The sequence below is a fragment of the Oryx dammah genome, unplaced genomic scaffold (genome assembly GCF_014754425.2).
Source record: "Oryx dammah isolate SB20612 unplaced genomic scaffold, SCBI_Odam_1.1 HiC_scaffold_5, whole genome shotgun sequence".
NCBI classification, from domain to species: Eukaryota; Metazoa; Chordata; class Mammalia; order Artiodactyla; family Bovidae; genus Oryx; species Oryx dammah.
The window spans coordinates 14488427-14512127 of NW_024070189.1; positions in this window are offsets into that span (position 1 = coordinate 14488427).

The following is a 23701-nucleotide window of genomic DNA, read 5'->3' on the forward strand; positions in this document are numbered from 1 at the left end:
CGGTCTTAGGGGCGGTCTTAGGGGCGGTCTTAGGGGCGGTCTTAGGGAACCTCTGAAAGATGTGAATGGCTTTTTTTTTTTTTCCAAAAGAAGAGAAGCAGTTGAGATGTAAGGCCTGGTAAGGTAAGGGCATTACTTACTGCTGTGCATCTCATAAAACACCAATGAGGGGCCCAAACTCTCCACAGCCAAGCTCTGTGCTCTGCCCAATACATCCATCAGGGAAGGCGGTGGTCCATTTGGGCCACCCAGGGCTCTGTCTAAGGTTTCCATCAAGGCTTTATAAAACACAGTGGTGACCCAGAGGGCTGGTCATCTTTCTGTAAGGCCCATTCACACATTTCTTCACACTAGCAACCCTGTACATAAGTTTTACCTTTAAGTTTTTAAATTTACTCATATGGACAGAATACTACATTATCATGTTTTGCTTAAATGGTAAAGCTTATTTATCTTGTAAGATTGCTTCATCAAAAATAACATCAACTAGTTAGTAATAAAAAATAAAAATTTATATTCAGACGTAAGCTCTTTGATTACGTATATTATGGAGTTATTCTTTTGGGGAGATATCATTACCGTAACTCTTCAAGGTTCGTAAAGCTGGGCCAGTCGTTATGTGATTAATGTTACTTTATGGTCTTGAAATTCCTTTGGTTACTGATCCTACAACAGCTCACCAGGGGAAGTTACTTGAAAGATGTGTCTTAAGAAGCTGAATTTATTTACTCCTGGATTGGGATTATTCAAAATGGAACAATGGAGGGCTGGAAAGTCACATTCCAGAAATTTGGGGTTATGTGAGATCCTCTGAGTAGCTGTGTGAATGTTCTGGCTGAGTAGACTTGGGCAAGCTACCTGGCCCCTGGGGGCCTTCCTTTCTCATTTGTGAAATGGAACTTACCTAATATGGTTGCTATGAAAATTAACTGAGAAAAGAAATGCAAAGTGTTTAGGATCATGCTCAGCACGTAGTAAACGTAGTAGTAAAATTACACTCGCATTAGTACAACTGATGTTGGGATGACCCAAGACACAACCGGCCAGCTACTCAGCTTCTCTTAAAGACTATGCTTTGTTCACTCCTGTAAAACTGTGTTATCTGAATAGGAAAGATGCTCAGATAGAAAAGATACTTATTTACATCATTAAACTGTGCTATTATCCTGTTTTTACATAATTTTTCATCTTGAGTCTCATTAATTGAAATTTTATTAAAAACATTATGAGCACCTCTTAACATATGAAAAGATGCTCATATTCACTCATGATAAGCAAAATGAAAATTAAAATTGCACCTCATTATCATTTTTTCTACCTTTCAGAAGTGGCAAAGGTAGAAAATTTCAATAATGATGCATTGGTAAGAACACAGAGAAAATGAAGTGAAAGTGAAAGTGAAGTCGCTCAGTCGTGTCTGACTCTTTGCGACCCTGTGGACTGTAGCCCGCCAGGCTCCTCCATCCATAGGATTCTCCAGGCAAGAATACTGGAGTGGGTTGCCATTTCCTTCTCCACAGAGAGAAACAGGGTATCAACTAATTATCAACATCTACAAAAATTACAAGTGCATCTAACTTTTTACTCACATAACTTTTAGAACCATGTATTGTAGACATATTTGCACATATGCAAAATGATCTCTGAGTTTTTAATAGAAGTGTTGCATTTAATGAGAATATTTTGGAGGCAACCTAAATTTCTATCAATAGAGCATTCATTAAATAAATTATGGAGCATACATCTAATAAAAAACAATGGGGAAGTTCTTCTTATACTAACTACTAGGGAATGTTCTCCAAAGTATAAAATGCAAAGTTCAGAGCAATATGAAAAAAGAGGCAGCTCTTTGGCTAAAAGGGGAGAAAAAAGAAAAAGTATTAGTATTATACTAATACTAAGAAAAAGTATTGCTGCTGCTACTGCTGCTAAGTCGCTTCAGTTGTGTCCGACTCTGTGCGACCCCATGGACTGCAGCCTACCAGGCTCCTCCATCCATGAGATTTTCCAGGCAAGAGTACTGGAGTGGGGTGCCATTGCCTTCTCCAAGAAAAAGTATTAGTACTATATAAAAGTATTAATATCTATGGGCTTCCCAGGTGGCTCAATGGGAAAGAATCCGCCTGCCTAGCATTTCTGGGTCAGGAAGATCCCCTGGAGAAGGAAATGGCAACCCACTCCAGCATTCTTGCCTGGGAAATCCCATGGACAGGGGAGCCTGGTGGCCTACACTGCATGGGGTTACCAAGAGTAGGACATAACAAAAGCTATGGAAGACACAAAGGAAACCACTCATATTAATTGTCTATTAGAGGAGGAACAGGAAGAAGGTTCCCAGGTGGCAGAGTGGTAAAGAATTCGCTTGCCAATGCAAGAGAAGCAAAAGTATACCTCACTGGTCAAGAGACGATCCTTACTTTTCCCAATCTGGGTGGCAGTTTTAACACAGGCTTTGATGAAAAAATGAAACAATCTCAATTTCTTTCGAGTTTAAGATTTTAGGTAAGAAATGACATTGTTAGTACTATTATTATAATCCTTTTACAGATAAGGAAACTTGAGTTATAGAGAGGTCAAGTCAGGCATTTAAGTGTTTTTGACTTTCAAAATCCTGCTCCTGACATGTGGTTGTGTACCTGTACCAAGCAGAGTTTGACATCACCAAGATTAAATATTGACCAGGATTAGTTATTGACCAGGGTCTTAGGAAGCAGTAGGAAGGATGAGTTGATGTAAAAAGTAGGGGGAAATTAAGCAATCCAAGTTTATCTCTTATGAGCCAAGTCAAAGAATTTTCAACCTGAAGCAGAAGCAGTTTTTTCACTAAGCACAAATAAAAATCATTTACTATTTCAAAGAGGCTATTGCCATTTGAATGGCAGCTGCCCAGTCTTGGAGTAGCTAGTGGAATTGGAGGCAGGCTTCTCTTCCTGATACCCACTAGGACAGAAGCAAATGTGATTTTATAAATAGTCTTCTTGATCTTGTGTCCTTAGTTCCCAACCAACTCAGAGAGTGGTTGTAGCTAAGTCTTCTTTCAGTGGGTGCCTGGCAATGTTTGTTCCTTCTAGACGTTCTCATCTCTCCCCCTCAAAAACAAAACAAACAGGTAGTTTAGATTTGGAAACAAAGAAAATAGCAAAGTCTGTATGAATTGATTCTAGCTCCCATCATTTCCCCATAACTCCCATCACAAAAGCTTCCCTTTGGTCAAGATGTTTTAAATCTCCTACCAGGTACAATGACTCTGCTATCATGCTTTTCCATGCTTCAGGCGCTCTTTCTCATAGGAAATCCACCCACCTAATGTGTCATATTCTACTTAGAGTTTAAGGTCTGCTTCTAACCATAAAGCCTCTGAAAATAATCCTCTTGTCAGAATTTCTATGATTCCTAAAGTCTGAATCACAACGTTTAGTGCCAAATTACTGATTCATTGTCATTACACAATATTTATCTTTCCAAATAGACAGTGAGTTTTTTAAGTAAAGACACCTTGCCCAATGCTCTTCTGAATCCTCTAAATTGCTGAACAGTCAGAATGCAAATGTTTGTTTTTAATCACACGTAGTTTTATAGGTCTCACCCTTGAGGTTTAATGAATGTAAAAGCTCAAAAAGACTAAAAAATTATAGTCCTGGTAGAATATACCAGAAATTGGTCAAAAATGTAAACTATGTTGGGTACAATATATTTCATTTCAGAGGGAGCACTACTGATTTTTTTTACTAGTAGGATTCAGAATGGAAAGGCCCTTAATGTTCAGGAAATGAGACTGCTTCTATCCTCTCCAACCCCAGCTCTCTGGTTCCCTATTTCAAGGTAAAAGCCCATTCCACTCGACTTGGTTTATCTGAAGTTTAAGGGTGGAAAGCGTGCCATATTTGGAAAAAGAAGGAATGGAAGAAGAACGTGGTATACATATTTTGAAAATATGTGTGTAAGCATCTCTCTGTAAGGGACTTGACATATTCATGTATAATTTCACATAATCTTTACAACAAACCTACACTGTAAAAATTGACTTTCATGAAACGCAGATACTGTGCATAGGTCAATGAATAAAACAACCAAGACTTGAACCCCTTTTATTCATTCTGATTCTACTATGAAGGTTAAATTGATTTTAAAAGTACAGTAAAGAGCTAAATGGAACATGCCTACTCTGCTAAAAAAAAATCAGCGCATTCTTCCAATATCAAAACACTGCTTTGTGTCTTTACAGAAGATAAGCTCTTTATGTAGTCAGACAACACAAACATAGTATACACCACATAATATTTGGCGTGCTCAAGGAATTTATACTACCAGGCTAGCCTGAACTCAGAAACACATTATTGGAATAAAGAAATAATTCCTCTGCATTTTCAGACTGGAGGAATCAGGATGAGTCATGAGTTTTTCTAAATGGTTGGAAAATTAGAGACGAGATATACACTGGCTGTGATTTAACAGAGAGGAATAGAGTTTATGAAAGTGAAGACTCGAGATGCTGTCTCCCAGAATGATCAGTGGAGACTGTGTTTCTGAGTGAAGGGGAGCCTTTCGCTAAAATTGCCAAGACCATCAAACTTTCATCCCCAGCTTCATTCTAAAACTTGGTGATTTCTGTCCATCTTCTTGTCCTCTCATAATCAAAACATTATAACCATTGATTTCCTCTTCTTCAAATTTAACCAGCTACTAAATCTCAAAAATTATGAATTCCCAACACTTCTCACATTCTTTCCTATTTCCACACATATTAACACACATCAGACTCACCTCCTCATAACCATATGTAAGCAAGTTCCTGGAAGGAACTCTCCAGGTTGACATTCCCCTGATATAAATAACCTATCAATCATCTTCAAACACTGGCAGAATCATCCTCACCTTGCTGTTCCCCTTGGTGTGAATAGTGGGAGACCAGCTCCAACCTCTGTCACCTTCATCTCCAGACTCAGTCCCCAATCTTCCCTCTCCCCAGCACTCCTAACTGATCTGCCCAGTCTCATTTAAAAGCCTCAGTGGTGGAAATTACTTCCTCCTTTATATTTTCTATAAACATTTACTGGGTTGCTATTGTATGATTGCCCCTAAGTAAGTATTCAGGGGTTCTTAAGGCAAAAAACTGAAGGCGTTTGCCATTCCCTTCTCCAGATCCTAAAGGAAATCAGTCTTGAATATTCATTGGAAGGACTGATGCTGAAGCTAAAACTCCCAATACTTTGGCCACCTGATGTGAAGAACTGACTCATTTGAAAAGATCCTGATGCTGTGAAAGACTGAAGGTGGGAGGAGAAGGGTATGACAGAGAATGAGATGGTTGGAAGGCATGAGTTTGAGCAAGCTCCGGGACTTGGTGATGGACAGGGAGGCCTGGTGTGCTGTGGTCCATGGGGTCGCAAAGAGTCGGACACGACTGAGCAATTGAACTAAACTAAACTGAAAGTATTCAGAACAATAAAGGGTGACTAGAACATGGTCCCTTCCTACAGGTAAGGGAAATTGACATTTCACAGATGTGGGACATTTTGTATATTACAGTGGGTATTATAATATGGATATATGGCAAGTAGGCAGGGAGCATTGAGTGGAGAGTTATTTGCTCTCACTTTGGGGAGTAAAGGTCAGGGAGAGTTTTACATAAGAGAAAATGCTTAATCTGAAAACCAAGAAAAAAATTCCATTTACAATAGCATCAAAAGAAAAAAAAACACTTCAATGAACTTCCGTATATATATCAAAAACTACAAAACATTGTTTTAAAAAATTAAAGAGGATCTGAATAAATCAATTGTTAAGACTTAACTATTGTTAGTATGGTAATACTATGAAAATTAGTCTACAGATTAAACGCAATCCCTATTAAATTTTAAACTGCAAGGGATGCAGAAGAGCCAAAACAATCTTGACAAAGAAGAGAGAGTTGGAGGACATCCCCTTCCTGATTTCAAAACTAACTACAAGTCTAAGTGATCAAGAGAATGTGGTACTGGCCTAGATATGGTAATATAGACCAATGAAGGAGAACTGCAAATCCAGGAGTAAATGCACACATTTACTGTGAGCTGATTTTTATCAGTATCAAGAACATTAAATTGGGGGGAAGACAGTCTGTTGTCACGAATGGTATGGAATGGTGTAGTGTAGTAGTGTCAGCCGCTCGGTCGTGTCTGACTCCTTGTGACCCCGTGCACTGTAGCCCACCAGGGTCCTCTGTACATGGGGATTCTCCAGGCAAGAATACTGGAGTGGGTTGCCATGTCCTGCTCCAACAGAATAACCGAATGTAAAAGAATGAACCACATGTTCCTTCCTCACACTATTTACGAAAGCTAATTTTATCCTTATGATTATACAGTGGAAGTGAGAAATAGATTTAAGGGACTAGATCTGATAGACAGAGTGCCTGATGAACTATGGACGGAGGTTCGTGACATCGTACAGGAGACAGGGATCAAGACCATCCCCAAGAAAAAGAAATGCAAAAAAAGCAAAATGGCTGTCTGAGGAGGACTTAGAAATAGCTGTGAAAAGAAGAGAAGCGAAAAGCAAAGGAGAAAAGGAAAGATATTCCCATCTGAATGCAGAATTCCAAAGAATAGCAGGGAGAGATAAAAAAGCCTTCCTCAGCGACCAATGCAAAGAAATAGAGGAAAACAACAGAATAGGAAAGACTAGCGATCTCTTCAAGAAAGTTAGAGATATCAAGGGAACATTTCATGCAAAGATGGGCTCGATAAAGGACAGAAATGGTATGGACCTAACAGAAGCAGAAGATATTAAGAAGAGGTGGCAAGAATACACAGAAGAACTGTACAAAAAAGATCTTCAAGACCAAGATAATCATGATGGTGTGATCACTCACCTAGAGCCAGACATCCTGGAATGGGAAGTCAAGTGGGCCTTAGAAAGCATTACTATGAACAAAGCTAGTGGAGGTGATGGAATTCCAATTGAGCTATTTCAAATCCTGAAAGATGGTGCTGTGAAAGTGCTGCGCTCAATATGCCAGCAAATTTGGAAAACTCAGCAGTGGTCACAGGACTGGAAAAGGTCAGTTTTCATTCCAATCCCAAAGAAAGGCAATGCCAAAGAATGCTCAAACTACCGCACAATTGTACTCATCTCACACGCTAATAAAGTAATGCTCAAAATTCTCCAAGCCAGGTTGCAGCAGTACGTGAACCATGAACTTCCAGATGTTCAAGCTGGTTTTAGAAAACACATAGGAATCAGAGATCAAATTGCCAACATCTGCTGGATCACTGAAAAAGCAAGAGAGTTCTAGAAAAATATCTATTTCTGCTTTATTGACTATGCCAAAGCCTTTGACTGTGTGGATCACAATAAACTGTGGAAAATTCTGAAAGAGATGGAATACCAGACCATCTGACCTGTCTCTTGAGAAACCTGTATGTAGGTCAAGAAGCAACAGTTAGAACTGGACATGGAACAACAGACTGGTTCCAAATAGGAAAAGGAGTATGTCAGGCTGTATAATGTCACCCTGCTTATTTAACTTCTATGCAGAGTAAATCATGAGAAACGCTGGGCTGGATGAAGCACAAGCTGGAATCAAGATTGCTGGGAGAAATATCAATAACCTCAGATATGCAGATGACACCTCCCTTATGGCAGAAAGTGAAGAACTAAAAAGCCTCTTGATGAAAGTGAAGGAGGAGAGTGAAAAAGTTGGCTTAAAGTTCAACATTCAGAAAACTAAGATCATGGCATCTGGTCCCATCACTTCACGGGAAATAGATGGGGAAGCAGCGGAAATAGTGTCAGACTTTATTTTGGGGGGCTCCAAGATCACTGCAATGGTGATTGCAGCCATGAAATTAAAAGACGCTTACTCCTTGGAAGGAAAGTTATGACCAACTTAGACAGCATATTGAAATGCAGAGACATTAATTGCCAACAAATGTCCGTCTAGTCACGGCTATGGTTTTTCCAGTAGTCATGTATGGATGTGAGAATTGGACTGTGAAGAAGGCTGAGCACCAGAGAATTGATGCGTTTGAACTGTGGTGTTGGAGAAGACTCTTGAGAGTCCCTTGGACTGCAAGGAGATCCAACCAGTCCATCCTAAAAGAGATCAGTCCTGGGTGTTCATTGGAAGGACTGATGTTGAAGCAGAAACTCCAATACTTTGGCCATCTCATGCGAAGAGTTTACTCATTTGAAAAGACCCTAATGCTGGGAAGGATTGGGGGCAGGAGGAGAAGGGGACGACAGAGGATGAGATGGCTGGAGAGCATCACCGACTCAATGGACATGGGTTTGTGAAGACTCTAGGAGTTGATGTTAGACAGGGAGGCCTGGCGTGCTGCAATTCATGTGGTCACAAAGAGTCGGACATGACTGAGTGACTGAACTGAACTGAGCTGAGCTTTATCCTGCACCGGCAGTTATGTTGATTTGCAGTTTATTGGGTTCTCATTTCTAATCTGATAGAAAGCACTGAAGTCAGGGAACATAACTGTTTGGGTCAGTGATACATGCCAGGTGCCCAGGACTGGGCTCCACACAGATTAATTGAATGGATGCCTAACTGCGAAGGCAAAGATCCGTGATCAGGAGACCCAGGCTCCTCCAGGCTGAGGTGCCCAGTGGCCTGGCACTACCTTCTTCTGAGACTGATCTTGTCGAGCCTCCTCCACAACATCCAAGGCTTTGCTGGTCTAGGGCATGGCTGTCGCCTAACACCGTGTTTGCAAAATTTATAGCACTTGAGTGCAAAGAAGTTCACCTCTGCCAAAGTCAACATCAAATAAGGGCTGTGACACACCGTCCAGCCTGGGAAAGTCAGGGTTAGGCAGAAAGGGGTAGGGAGGTCCTTTCTCTAAGGCAACAGAGCAATGGATCAGAAGACAGGAAGTAGGCAAGCCCAAGCTGCTTGAGTAGAAGCTCTTTAATTCTGCCTTTCATGCTACCATCCTCAAGAGAGAGAGAGAGAGAGAGAGAGAGAAAGAATGCCAGGGAGGAAATGAAGTTCATTGAAGTCCCAGTGCCAAGCTCTCAGAGACAAACTTTCCATATTAGGTGTCATTTAATTAGAAGGAATTCTTTCACAGATAGGTCACTGAATACAAGGAGTCAAGGTGTTCCCTGCCTCTTACGCCTGTGAAGTCAAGGTATCATTTGTTACAGATGCTAAACTCTTCTAAGGACTTCAGCACAGGAGGTGCAGACTCCCAGTTCACTATGAACCAAGAAGGGCCAGAACACAGAAAACAATCAGTTGTATGATCACATGACCTGTTCCTTCAGTGACAAGATCTTTGTTAACTGGGCGTGTTCTCATCATGCAGGGAAACAGCATCCTGTTCTTGCTTTCTAATCTGGGCTCTGAAGGTTAAACTAATTGTGAAAGCCACTTAACTTCCCAGCTTTCTGGGACTTGGGTTATCTGAGGATATTATTATCCTCACTTCACAGATAAGAAAGCTGGGGTTTGAGTGACGAATGACGTCCTGAGGCCTCACAGCTGTCAAATGGCTGAGCCCAGCCTGGGCAGATCTGCCTGCTTGGCTTCAAACCAACATATTTTCAACTACATCAGGCAGTCTCTTAGATTCTTAAAACGAGGAGGCTGACTGGCTGATCTCTGTTATTTCCTTCCATTGTTAACGTTCCATATGTGGTCAGGGCACACTTGTCGCAGAGAAGTAGAAGGCTTATTCAGTCCATATGCACAGTTTTTATGCTATGTGACTTATAGAAGGGTTAGAGCTGATGCTCACCATTGTTGAGGGCATCTGTTCTAAGCAGTGGGCTTCCTTTGTGGTTCAGTGGTGAAGAATCCGCCTGCCAAGCAGGAGATGCTGGTTCGATCCCTGGGTGGGGAAGATCCCCTAGAGAAGGAAATGGCAGCCCACTCCAGTATTCTTGCCTGGGAAATCCCATGAACAGAGGAGCCTGGCAGGCTACAGTCCATGGGGCCACAAAAGAGTCGGACTTGACTTACTGATTAAAAACAACAACAACAAATTCTGAGCAGCAAGTTACTGAGTGACACCCTTTCAAACTGCAAACATTATAGCCGTGGGGGAGCTTCTGATCTGCTCAAGTAACTTACTTATGAACTTTCTTTTCTATAGAGCAATTGTAAACAAAGTTGCCAAAACTATTTAGTGCATATTATTGCAAATGGGGCCTTTGTGTAGTGAAAGATAAATAGATAATTTTACATGGAGAAAAGTTTTTGTGCACTAAGATGGTCACTTTAAAAGGATGCTTAAAAAAAAAAGAAAAGGATGCTTTAAAAATCAACAATGCTTAAAAGACTTTATCTTCTTTCTCAATGTCTGTATAAGAAATGGTAACATCTATTTTCACTTAAAACAGGTATTCTCCTACAATAGAATCACCAAAAGCAATCGATGGAGGAAAAAATATCGTTCTTCTTCACCTTGTAGGATAAGGCACTTACCCAATGAAATGAAAAGGAAAGAATGACAAAAAGGTAAATTTCACCTTCTTTGTGACCCATGGATTGTTGCCTGCCAGGCTCCTCTGTCCGTGGAATTCTCCAGGCAAGAATACCAGAGTGGGTAGTCATTCCCTTCTCCCGGGGATCGTCCCAACCCAGGGATTGAACCCAGGTCTCCCATATTGCAGGCAGATTCTTTACCATCTGAGTCACTGCTGCTAAGTCGCTTCAGTCATGTCCGACTCTGTGAGACCCCATGACACTAGGGAAGCCCAAAATTTCACCTTCGGGATTTGCTTTATGACCAGGAAGCTCGGAGTGCCTGAGGAAGGGGACGCGAAGAGGGTCCTCACACCTTCTGGTAGCACCTCATGGGGCACGAGGAACCATTAGGTCTCCTTGAATCCTCCTCTGCCTTCCCAACAACCCCACAATTGCAATTAATACAGGAGACAGTAAAGATATTTACATTTCTGGCCAATAAGCATAACCTTTTCCCCTTCAAACAGGAGCTTTCTTAGGAAGTATTTTCTGCTTAAGAAAATACTAACACCTCATTTTTTAAAAATAGTTTTCCAACCATTTTCACATGGTGGATTGCAGACTTTTATTTCATAGACTAACTAAAATTACAAAAAAGAAAGGTATCAACAGAGTTCCCAACTTTGCATTTTGTCAGTAAAATATTTAAGAGAAAAAAAATGTTAATCTCTACAATCACCATCACTCATGAGAGAAGCTCCTGATCACAGCAAAGGAGCAAGGAGGTCATTCATATAAGGAGTCCTTGAAGCAGCCTAAGACGGACTTCTTAGCAGATTCACGATACTACCCTGAATATTCTCACTCTTCTGCAGAGCAGTAAAAAAATTCGTCAAAGACTTTCACAACCAGTCTCTAAAGTAGGCAAAGGGGGTATTACTCTCCTCTTACCTGTCATGAAACGTGGGCCAGAAGGTGAACAAACAAGCTCTGGGGACGCGGATATGGCTCATTCACAAACCACACTTTGGGCGTCAGAGCACAGACCCTGGGCTGGAATGCTGGGTTTTGCTGATGCTCACCAGCTGGGAGAGCTCAGGGACATTTTAGTAACACCAGAAAGTCCTAGATGAGAGACTGCAATCAGATTGCCCTGAGGCCCCTGAGTTTCACTGGAGGGCCAAAGGGCAGGTTAAGTTTCATTGGTTCAGGTGCCTGTTCTTGACTCACCTGCAGGTTAGAGTGACCTCCTCAAGGCCAGGTCACTCTGTGTCTTTCCTGGATTTCCCAGATTACAACCAGGGTCCAGTTGGCCAAACCAGCAAAATACCACTTGTGCCTGATATTCCCCGCGATTTTGCAGTCCCCAGAGAAAAAGATACACTGATCTTCAGAGTCTGGCCCTCTTGGAAAGCCTATGAACTCCCTAGTACCCTGTAAGAAATTCCTCTTCCTCCTAAAAAATATTAGGGAGAATAAAAAAAAAGAAGAGAGGGGGGTTGTTGTTTATTCTGAAACTAGACCTACATCCCTGAATGTCAAGGTAAATTTCAGTTCAGTCACTCAGTTGTGTCTGACTCTTTGCGACCCCATGGACTGCAGCACGCCAGGCCTCCCTATCCATCACCAACTCCTGGAGTTTACTCAAACTCATGTCCAGTGAGTCAATGATACCATCCAATCATCTCATCCTCTGTCGTCTCCTTTTCCTCCCACCTTCAATCTTTCCCAGTATCAGGGTCTTTTCCAAGGAGTCAGCTCTTCGCATCAGGTGGTCAAAGTATTGGAGTTTCAGCTTCAGCATCAGTCCTTCCAATAAACACCCAGGACTGATCTTTAGGATGGACTGGTTGGATCTCCTTGCAGTCCAAGGGACTCTCAAGAGTCTTTTCCAACACCACAGTTCAAAAGCATCAGTTCTTCAGTGCTCAGCTTTCTTTATAGTCCAACTCTCACATCCATACATGACTACCGGAAAATCCATAGCCTTGACTAGACGGACCTTTGTTGGCAAAGTAATATGATTTAGTGGGTATAAATTTAATGGGCCATTAGATAAACCAGCTTATATCACCCAAGGTGTATGGACGTGTGGGGGCTGTAAATACACTGCTTGAACCTGAAGGGAACAGTAACCTGGAGACTGAGGATCATATGTGCACGTGACCAGCAATGGAGTGACCTCTTTCATCCCCTCTTTCCATCCATGGACCCTGCACGTGCAGCGGGAACGAGAACAGAAGCTGTGTTGCAGTGGGGATAGAGGCAATCCTCCTTTTCTGTTTTCTATCTTATCACTCTTCTTTCAAACTGGTTTTCCTTACTTTTATTACCTTAGATGATTTTACTGATGAGGAATTGGAAGTACAGACAGATGAAGAAAACTGCCCAAGATCACAGGGGCTGTGGCAAAATAAGACCAGAATTCTGCCTCCTAACTCTCTGTACAATTTTGTCACTAGTTTCAAGCATTTACCAGGAAAACACTAGAAGGAGAGAATTTTGGACAAAAGTTTGGTCTATCCTATTTCAGTAGAGATTAAAGGAGAATTCATATTCTACTTTATAAAGTGTATACGTGTGTATGAGAGAGAGAGGGAAATACAGAAACTTAACTAGAAAACTGAAAACACCCTCATTGTCACACTCTAAGTAGTATTCCTAAAAAGAATTTTGTTTTGAAATCTTTTTAAGAGAGAGCGCTCATGAAAAACGAGCTATTTTTCACAGCGCTAGTTAGTGCTCTTTGTCGCTGTTCACGGAATTTCTGACATAAACAGAAGTTCTGAAAGTCAAAATTGTATCTCACTTCTGCTTCAGATGCTGCTGTTAAGTCACTTCAGTCATGTCCGACTCTGTGCGACCCCATAGACGGCAGCCCACCAGGCTCCCCCGTCCCTGGGATTCTCCAGGCAAGAACGCTGGAGTGGGTTGCCATTTCCTTCTCCAATGCATGAAAGTGAAAAGGGAAAGTGAAGTCGCTCAGTCGTGTCTGCCTCTTAGTGACCCCATGGACTGCAGCCTACCAGGCCCCTCCGTCCATGGGATTTTCCAGGCAAGAGTACTGGAGTGGGCTGCCATTGCCTTCTCCAATATTTACAACAAATAAGATAGTCTCACAGGAAATTAACCTCACTAACTTAGAAAGATCCTGTGCCCATGAAAATTGCACACGATAAGTAACAAAGGCACCAAGAGCTCTTCCCTGAATCCAAGTGTTGCCATGGAAATAGATAACCCAAATAATGCCACAATTTCTTATCTCTAGACGTAATCCTTGTACAAAGGGAATACAAACACAAAGCCATATGAAGGGATGAGAATATTTGCTCCCTAAATGATACTGGTTCGTAGTGATTAACTCCATGGCAAACTCTTACACTTCGCCATTTTTTTGAGATCAGTTTATTTTTTCAGCTTCTGAAAAGTGGCAAAGATGATATCAAAGATCTTTATTATTAGTGATCACAGTCATAAACAAGAGACGGTGTAATACTAACAGGCTTCATGCTATATATCTGTGCCTCTAGCCACTCATTCTATGCTTTGGGAATTTTCATGTCCATTAAAAATATCACTTTGGGATACATTATATTAGTGATACCCATTTATTTTAGGAAATTTGGACAACACCAAAGAGAAAAACACACTTGGAATCCTACTGGTCAAGGGTAATTATTGTCGTAATTCTTACATAATTCTTTCCAGATTACATGCATAAAAGACAAACTAGACCTGTGTATGGACAAGATTGGAATCTCACTAAACTATTTTCCCAGACTGTTCGAAACTTGTTCAATGATAGACACTTAGTCAGTGAGTAGAAAGACTCCACGGTCTGACTAAGAGTAGTTGCTTCTTTCCCACAGAAAGGTGTGCCGAGAAACACACAAGGTTGGTATCAGAACACTTCCCCTTGAAGCAGCAGTGGTTGTTTCCTCATTAGACCTATAAATATTTGTGGCAAGCCCTAATATAGCACATGGATAAAAGGTCCAGTAATAATCTAGAAAATGTACAGAATGCTTGGGAGCAACTTAGATCTGGCTAAAATAATGTCGCTTAAATATCTCTGAAAATTAACAAAATTATTGTGTCCTGGGGAAAAAAAAAACCCTAACATCTCTCTTTTCTTCCAAAAAGTTATGTTAAAATAATATGAGAGGAGAAAGGAATCTGAACCTTCATGAAGCAATCAAATGGAGGAGAAAGTAGCATGGATTTGGATTGAGACAGGTCCAGATTTAAATAATAGCACTGCCACTTTACCTCAATAAGACCTTGAGACTTTCTTTCCTATTCTGGAAAATGGGGGGCATAAATATTCCATAGAGCATTGCCGGGAGAATTAAATGAGACTATGAACGTAAAGCTATTTGTACAATGGGTGCCTCACTTAGCTGCTGTTTTTACCATTACTGACTTTGAAAAGAATTAACCCAAGGGCTCCATGCTCACCCCCATGTATTTTACTATCCTATGAATTTAGCAGTGTCACTTAGCTTTAATGTTCTCTTTACTGGCTGCTATGGAATTGCTGAAAACAATCACCATTACTACGTTTTAGACTCTCTGGCCTGCCAGCTAGGTGAGAGCACAGAAGAGGACAGCTAAGAGAGTCACGTTATAGAATCGCTGAGGCACGCTGCATACGATGCAATCTGTGAAAGAGCAGAAAGACAATCTATTTGTGGAAGAAAACCAATTTATATTTCTTGCGTAATGAGGCATTTCACAAAGAGACACAATTGGACAATGACTGCTTTGAGTTCAGGAAACAGCGCCAAATGCTCCTTCTCCATCAGGGCTAATGTACTCTGGCTGCTAGTGCTACTTCCTGCACTGTATCATCTCCTTCTAGAGGGTTCCACAAAAGATGAGTCAGCAAATGGCAACTGCCTGCACAATGCAAATTTTGCTTTTTCTTCCTTGAGAAAAAGGCCCTTCTTTTCAGTCTAATATGAAGATACCTCCTAGTTTAGTTTGTTCTCAATGCTTTCTTTAAATAGAGCACTTAATGATTCCTCAACTCTCTTTCCAGTCAATCAGACACACATATCTAGTGATGCTTTCCCCCTGGGTCAGGGCTGTGATATTTGTGAAGCCAACTCTAGCACTTACTTATTACTATTTTTAGCTCAAAGGTTGATTTAGTTCATTGCCTTTACTTCTGAGATTAAGCCTTAATGTTAGAGAGAACAACGTGTCCATAGAAAAAGAAGCAGGAGGATTTCTTTAGCATCAGGCCCAATACTATGTGCATCGCACCCAGCTGAGTCTTCGGTGATGGTAGCTCTAGCTTGCACATAGCAGCTGGGCTGAAATGATTTACTCCTTCTTGGACAAGCTAGAAATTGTCTCATAAGATTTATTTCTCCACAGCAATCAGCCACCACTATATTACCAATTCTAAGTCATGAGCCGAAGGCTCATTGGTCATTTTATATTTCCTATGTGAGTCACGATCAATAAATGTTAGAGAAGAAATAGCCTCTGTTCTTAAGAGTTCCTGGCTGCTTTCAGAATTTAATTTCATTACAGAGATGAGGAACAATCAGGAAGCTATATATAGAACCTAAGAGAACACAATAATCCTTAAACCCCCGGATAAATGAAAAGTCTATACTGTAGGTTTTTTAAGTCCTGAGACCAAACATCCTTTGGAAATCTGACCCAATGATTAGTGACTGAAGCAAACTCTTGCAATAGCTTAATTCCCTTCATTCTTTCTTTTATTGATCATTGTAGGGTGATTAAATTTGGGCTGGTCACCAGAACAAGGAGACAGAGAGACCTGAAGCTACAGTGATTCTAGTCAACCTACCCCCAAGGAAAACGACAAAAGCTTTCACTAGGTTCCCCGTTTGGCACATTTTCTAAACGCATGCTCCCCTTTCTTCCTTAGTATGTGAGCCCTGATTTTAGATAAGGCTGAAATCTACCCAGAAAGAAGTATATTTCCCAATATCTTTTGCAACTGGTGGTAATCATGTAATTAAGCTCCGGCCAATGAGATGTGAACATAAGTGTCGCCTGGACTTCTGGGAAGGCTGCTCAGATGGGACTGACTCAGCAGTCTGACTCTGAGCCCTTGACCTTTCCTCTTTCTTATGCCTTAAATGGCCTGTAACAATGGAGCTCCAGCAGCTATGGGGACTAGGAAGGGACCTTTAGGATGAAAGCCAGCTCTGAGCAGGAGGGAGAGAAAGACTGACAATGCTTTGGTCTATGACAGCTGTAGAACTGCCAACCCTGGCCTTTTAGGAAGGAGCGGAAATGCCTCTCCACCTTGCTTAGCTGCTGCAGTCTTAACTGCTTGCACCTAAGAGCAGCTGAGCTTCATGGAACTGACAGAGCCAGCAAAGAGTCGAACTTTCCAGAGTGGGAATTTCTTTTGTGTGCCTGTGACCCTGTGACCCCACGGACTGTAGCCCCCTGGGCTCCTCTGTCCACTGGATTCTCCAGGCAAGAGTCCTGGAGTGGGTTGCCATTTCCCTCTCCAGGGAATCTTCCCAACCCAGGGATCGAACCTGTGTCTCCTGCACTGCAGCTGGGATTCTTTACCTGTTGAGCCGTCGAGAAGCCTTGGAATTTCTTTTACAGGGAGACAAGGCCTTGTATGTTACATTTAAAACGCCAACCCTTTTAGGAGTTTCTTTTAAATCACTTAAAATACAGATGTCTGCTAGCAACTCCTTTCCTGAGGGCAGATTTTTGAAGGGAAAGGCAGAGAATCTGAGGTTCCTGTGGGAAATTTCAAGAGTTCTAAGAAGGAAGAGAAAAGAGTTTAGAAAGGGAGTTAATGGTTGACTTAGCCGCTATCACATTTTAATCTTAGGCTTGTCCTCTTGACTCCAGATGGATGCTGGGCTTCATTACCTCCCCGGGAGGCCCTGGGAGACTTGAGGAGGGAACCGTAGGTATTCTAGTAGCCCTCAGTTCAGTTCAGCCGCTCAGTCATGTCTGACATTTTGTGACCCCGTGAAACGCAGCACTCCAGGCCTCCCTGTCCATCACCAACTCCTGGAGCTTGCTCAAATTCATATCCATTGAGTTGGTGATGCCATCCAACCATCTCATCCTCTGTCATCCCCTTCTCCTCCCACCTTTAATCTTTCCCAGCCTTGGGGTCTTTGGCTGAGAATACTGTTCAGTAGGTTAGGGGTATTAAATGCATTTGCTACTTACGATACTTTCAACTTATGATGGATTTATTGGGATAAAAAGTGAAATTCACTCAGTCGTGTCTGACTCTTTGCGACCCCATGGACTACACAGTCCATGGAATTCTCCAGGCCACAATACTGGAGTGAGGAGGAACCCCACTGTAAATTGAGAAAGACCTATACCTCCATTTGTGCGAGTGTGCTCAGTCATATCTATTTGTGATCCTGGGAACTGTAGCCTGGCAGGCTCCTCCTTCCATGGGACTCTCCAGGCAAGAATACTGGAGTGGGTTGCCATGCCCTCCTCCAGGGCATCTTCCCGACCCAGGAATCAAACCTTCGTCTCCTGTATCGGTAGGTGGATTCTTTACCTCTGAGCCACCTGGGAAGCCCTGGACATGCGTTATCACCAATCTAATCTTCATAAACTCTGAAATACAGGTTTGATAGCCTTAGTTTACCGACGTGCGAGCTGACGCTCAGAGAGATTAAAGATCTTGCTGAAGGTCACTATCCAGGGCTCAAGGTGGGTGACCAACTACCTCGGTTTGCCCAAGACTAGGGTTTCCTGAGATGCAAGACTTTCAGGAGAGCAGCAGGCAAACCAAGATGGAGGAGTGATGGCAAAGCTCTGTCATACCATCTTTAAACCCCAAGGAGCACAGAGACCAGACAGAGCTCCTCAAGGGCTGGCTCCAGCCTCCTAAGGTGCTCAGCTTTACCTTGGACTTGGGAGTCTGCTCCCCTCTCAAAAGGGGGACTCTGGAGTAGCCCTAGCAGTACTGTGTGATGGAACTAAAGTCTCCCCTGGTCTGTCCCCCCAACCCAAGCAAGGACCCCCCAACTCCACATACTCAGTAACAGCAAGGGAGAGCCCTATCCTATCCAGGAAGCAGGCCCATGCACTCTGTGAGGCAGAGCTGGGTCCTAGCCCCGCTGTGACGTGGCCTTCAAATCCTGCTCCCTCATTTTTCACCTGATGCAAACACTTCAAACAATCAAATTACCTTTAACATTTTCCTGTGAAAATGCTTCTTCCAGAGCTTTTAAAGCACTATTATTTATGCTCACCTAAAGATGTAAAATGTATGATTCAAGATAACCTCCAAATTCTGTCCCTTCCTATTCTATCTTATTCCTTACTAAAGGGTGCCAATGGCATTTTGTGAGTCTGCCTCAATTTAAATACACCAAATAATGGTCATCTAAGGCAGGGGTTCCCAGCTTGAGGTTTCAGGATAGAATTCAGAGGGTATATGAGCCTTCCTGAAGTTGTGTATCCATGTGTGTGTGTGTGTGTGTGTGTGTGTTTTATAGGGTAGGAGGTCTATAGCTTTTCACTACATTCTCAGGAGAATCTGTGACCAGAACAGAGTTGAAAACCACCGGTGAGATAACAAGAATTAACTGAGAAGAATTTTTATTTTTTTTTATAAAAGATGTCTTTGTTCTCTGAAATGATTCACAGTAGCAACTAATCCCAGGGTATTAACCTATGATTCAGGTTATGGCCTTGACATATATCAAAGGAAGAAGGCGAAGAGCCATAAGGAAGGTGTGGTCAAAGCCACAGCAGGGAAATGTGGCTGAAAGTTCCAGCGCCCAGGGCACCACGCCTCGTGGGGACAGAGGCGGAATCCTCAGACCCAGAGGAAAGCTGTGGGGCTCAGAGCTGATTGTCCAAGATCTTCTACGTCTTGTTGCCACTCACCTGTCTCTAGATGACTGGTTTCTTATTTCTGGTGTTCTGTGTGTGTGTGTTGAAAAATAAATTAATTCAATAAAACAACTATTGGGGGCTGTAGCCCAGCCTCTGAGAGCTCACACATTGGAGTCTTGTGTTAGCTCAGTCTACACTTTGCAGCCATAGGATTTGGAGAAGTGGCCCTGACCTCTCTGAACTTCAACTTTCTGGGCCTCACTGGCATGAAACCTGTCCCCTGAGCCCTCCTTCCCAGCAAAGGCTTGAAGTGGTGGTCCTTAACTAAAACGGCCAGTGAGAGCCTCATCACCATGATCCCCCGGCCAGCCCTCTCAGGCTCCCTGGCCTGCCTGGTTTCCAGAGCAGCGCACGAGGTTATATTCTCCTTCAGTGCTGGTCTCAGCCAAGCAGAGCCTCCAACAACCCTTTTCGATCTGCTTCATTCTCCATGAGCTCATGTGCCCCCTGATGAAGCCATCTGAGAGATGCGGGCAGAGTGCTCGGAGAGGTGCGCGCTTACACGCCAATGGGAGAGATGGTTACTGTGGAATGAGGACCACGAGGAGGTGGGCCTTCCCCAGGGACTGACAACACTTCCCCGTGCTGGAGCCTTCTCAGGGCACCCTGGGGCTTCCCCAGAGCCCAGGCTCAGGCTTCTGCGTCAAAGCCAGGAGTCTTGCATCCTTCTGTCTTCACCTTCCCAAGCTCAGGATGGGAACATGAGAATTCCTTTCCATAATTAATCTTCTTCAGGTTCAGAAAGTGAAAGTGAAGTCACTCCGTCATGTCCGACTCTTTGCAACCCCCATGGACTGTAGCCTATCAGGTTCCTCCATCCATGGGATTCTCCAGGCAAGAATACTGGAGTGGGTTGCCATTTCCTTCTCCAGGGATCTTCCTCACCCAGGGATCAAACCTGGGTCTCCTGCATTGTAGGCAGATGCTTTACTATCTGAGCCACCAGGGAAGTCAGGTTCAGAAGAATTAAAAAAAAAAAAAGAAGAAGAACTGAGTAAGAGGGATGGTCTGAGGACCCTCAGCAAAGCCGGGTCTGGGCTCCTGCCTGAAGTGACTGGTCTGCCCACATATTCTTTGAATTCTCCCTGAATCTTTGGACTTTGCTGCAGGTTTATCTGCCTGAACAGTTTTCTCTCCCCGCCCCCTGCCCCGCCCCATAATGAATGAATCATTTCCTCCTCTCATATCCTGCCAAACATTTCAAATCATGCCTCCCATTTTTGGTTAAGTGCCTAAATTGACCTTACTAGAATGAAAGTAAACGGTAGGAAACAATTTTTCACTCTCATTTACAAGCCTCTTGAAATAAGCTTTCTGAGAGGAGCTGTGGGCACGATACCCTGTGCCAAGCTGGATGCTCCTGCTGAAAACCCGACGTCCACAGTTAAGCCCTATGGTAGGAAGGGGATCACAGAAACGCAGGGAGAAGAGAACGGGATTCCTCTCCTTGAAGTAATCTAAGTCAGACATCCGCCAGGAACAATCAGCAGGAAAGTGGAGTCAGTCCAGTAAGTCAGTTTAGTCGCTCAGCTGTCCCTGACTCTTTGCAACCCCATGAACCGCAGCACGCCAGTCTCCCTGTCCATCACCAACTCCTGGAGTTTACTCAAACCCATGTCCATTGAGTCGGTGATGCCATCCAACCATCTCATCCTCTGTCGTCCCCTTCTCCTCCTGCCTTCAATCTTCCCCAGCATCAGGGTCTTTTCAAATGAGTCAGCTCTTTGCATCAGGTGGCCACAGTATCGGAGTTTCAGCTTCAGCATCAGTTCTTCCAGTGAACACCCAGGACTGATCTCCCTTAGGATGGACTGGCTGGATCTCCCTGCAGTCCAAGGAACTCTCAAGAATCTTCTCCAACACCACAGTTCAAAAGCATCAACTCTTCAGAGCTCAGCTTTCTTTACAGTCCAACAGTCCAGGTAATATAATGAGCTTCTGCTGCCCTCTGGTGGAGTTCTCCCCTTTGAAAGGGCTTCCCTGGTGACTCAGTCAGTAAAGTGTTTGCCTGCAATGCGGGAGACCAGGGTTCGATTCCTGGGTTGGGAAGATCTCCTGGAGAAGGAAATGGCAATCCACTCCAGCACTCTTGCTTGGAAAATTCCATGGATGGAGGAGCCTGATAGGCTACAGTCCATGGGGGGCGCAAAGAGTCGGACACGAATGAGCGGACTCTGCTGCCCTCTGGTGGAGTTCTCCCCTTTAATCGTTGTTAATAAAAAGGTCACTTTCTAGAGGAAAACTGTAGAGCCATGGTTCTCTAAGTGAGCTCCTTGGACCAGCAGTGTGGGCATTACCTGGTCATTTACTTACTACCTATCACAACTGGTGAATAACTTAATCTTTTCAAGCTTAGTTTCCTTAGTTATAAATGTCTAATTCACAGCATTAATGAGGATTTAAACAGAAAACATAGATAACACGAGCAGGGATAATAAAAGATGTTAAGGAGCCTAGCATTAAACCTAACAAAAACTGGTAATTATGAAAACAGGTATAACATTGCTGTTACACCTACATAAAAGAGCTCCTTGGAAGAGAAGACTCTCAGACTCCAGCCTTACTAGATCAAGAGGAATACTTAACAGGATCTCCAGGTCATTTATATAAATATTAAAGTTTAGGAAATACTATTCTTGATGTTTTCCCCAGAGAGATAGATGTTTACTCGTTTTCTTATTATTATTACTTTATACTTTTAAACACAATGTTGTTTAATTTGAAAATGCCGTCACTGAAGTAACTCATCGCAAGACAGAGTATGGACTGGAGATGAAGAGCCCTGGGCTGGGGAGTCAGACAGCACTTACTTTGCATCCCATCCCTGTCACTTGCTGCCAATGACATGTGATAAGTTATCTAATCTTCTTGAACCTTACTTTCCTTAGTTATAAAATAGACAAGAAAATATCTAACTCATAGCATTGTGAAAATTTAAAGTGTGAGTGAAGTGAGAATCGCTCAGTCGTGTCCAGCTCTTTGCGACCCCATGGATTCGTCCACTAAATTCTCCAGGTGAGAATACTGGAGTGGGTAGCCTTTCCTTTTCTCCAGGGGATCCTCCCAACCCAGGGATTGAACCCAGGTCTCCTGCATTGCAGGCGGGTTTTTTACCAGTTGAGCCACCAGGGAACCCCAAAAGTGAAGCATAAGAAAAATAGACCGTGCCTACATTAAAACTAATACAAGATGTTCAATTTTAAAAAAGAAAAGAAAGTACAAAATTTCTTAGAAAGACATTAAAGAAAAGACAACGCGAGAGAGGAAACCAGGTTCAAGGATAGGAAGACCCAATATTGTAAAGCTGTCAGCCCTCTTCCGGTTCATCTCTTCTAACGCAGTTCAAATGACAACCTTAACTGTGGTTTCTGTTGAACTTTTACAAGCTCATTCTAAAGCTTACATAAAGTAAAATGGCTGGGAATAGCTTAAACAACTTTGAAAGAGAAGACCAGATGGGAGAGTCACTCTACCAGATATAAAAACTTGCTATACAACTATTAATAAAAAAAATAGTGAAGGTGGTGTGGTGTGATACACTGGTGGACGCAGTGACCAGTGGAACAGAATAGAGTTTAGAAACAGTTCTGCACATATTTGGGGATTTGGTATATGACAGTGGTGGCATTATAAATCAATTTGGCATGACCCTGTAAAGTTAACAGCAAGACCTTGTAAAGCCATCATTCCCACTCATGTGGGTCTGTTCTGGAAACACTTTAGCACACACTCTCACTGAGGCATTTACAAGGATTTTATAGAAGCTCTTTTCTTGTAAAAACAAAAATATTGGGAAGAACCTAGAAGCAAACTAACATAGTAGAATAGATGAATACATTTTCTTGCAGTATTGATTGCTATACAGCAGTTAAAAGAAATGGATTAGAGATGCATATAACAGCACATACCTCAGAAGAATAACATTAGGGGGAGAAAAAGGCAATTGCCAAAGATATAGGAAGAAAATACTATTTGTAAAATTTCTAACCTGCAAAATAATATTATAGTATTTCTGTGTCTATACATATGCACTAAGAAGTAACATAGGCATATGAATAATCATCACCAAATTTAGGATGGTAGCTCCTTCTGGAAAGTGAAGAGGAACTAAAGAGTCTCTTGATGATGTGAGAGCTGGACCATAAAGAAGGCAGAGCACCGAAGAATTGATGCTTTGGAACTGTGGTGCTGGAGAAGACTCTTGAGAGTCCCTTGGAGAGCAAGGAGATCCAACCAGTCCATCTTAAAAGAAATCAACACTGAATGTTCATTGGAAGGACTGATGCTGATGCTGATCCAATACTTTGGCCACCTGATGAGAAGAGCCAACTCACTGGAAGAGATCCTGATGCTGGGAAAGACTGAAGGCAGAAGGGGAAGAGGGAGACAGAGGATGAGATGTTTGGATGG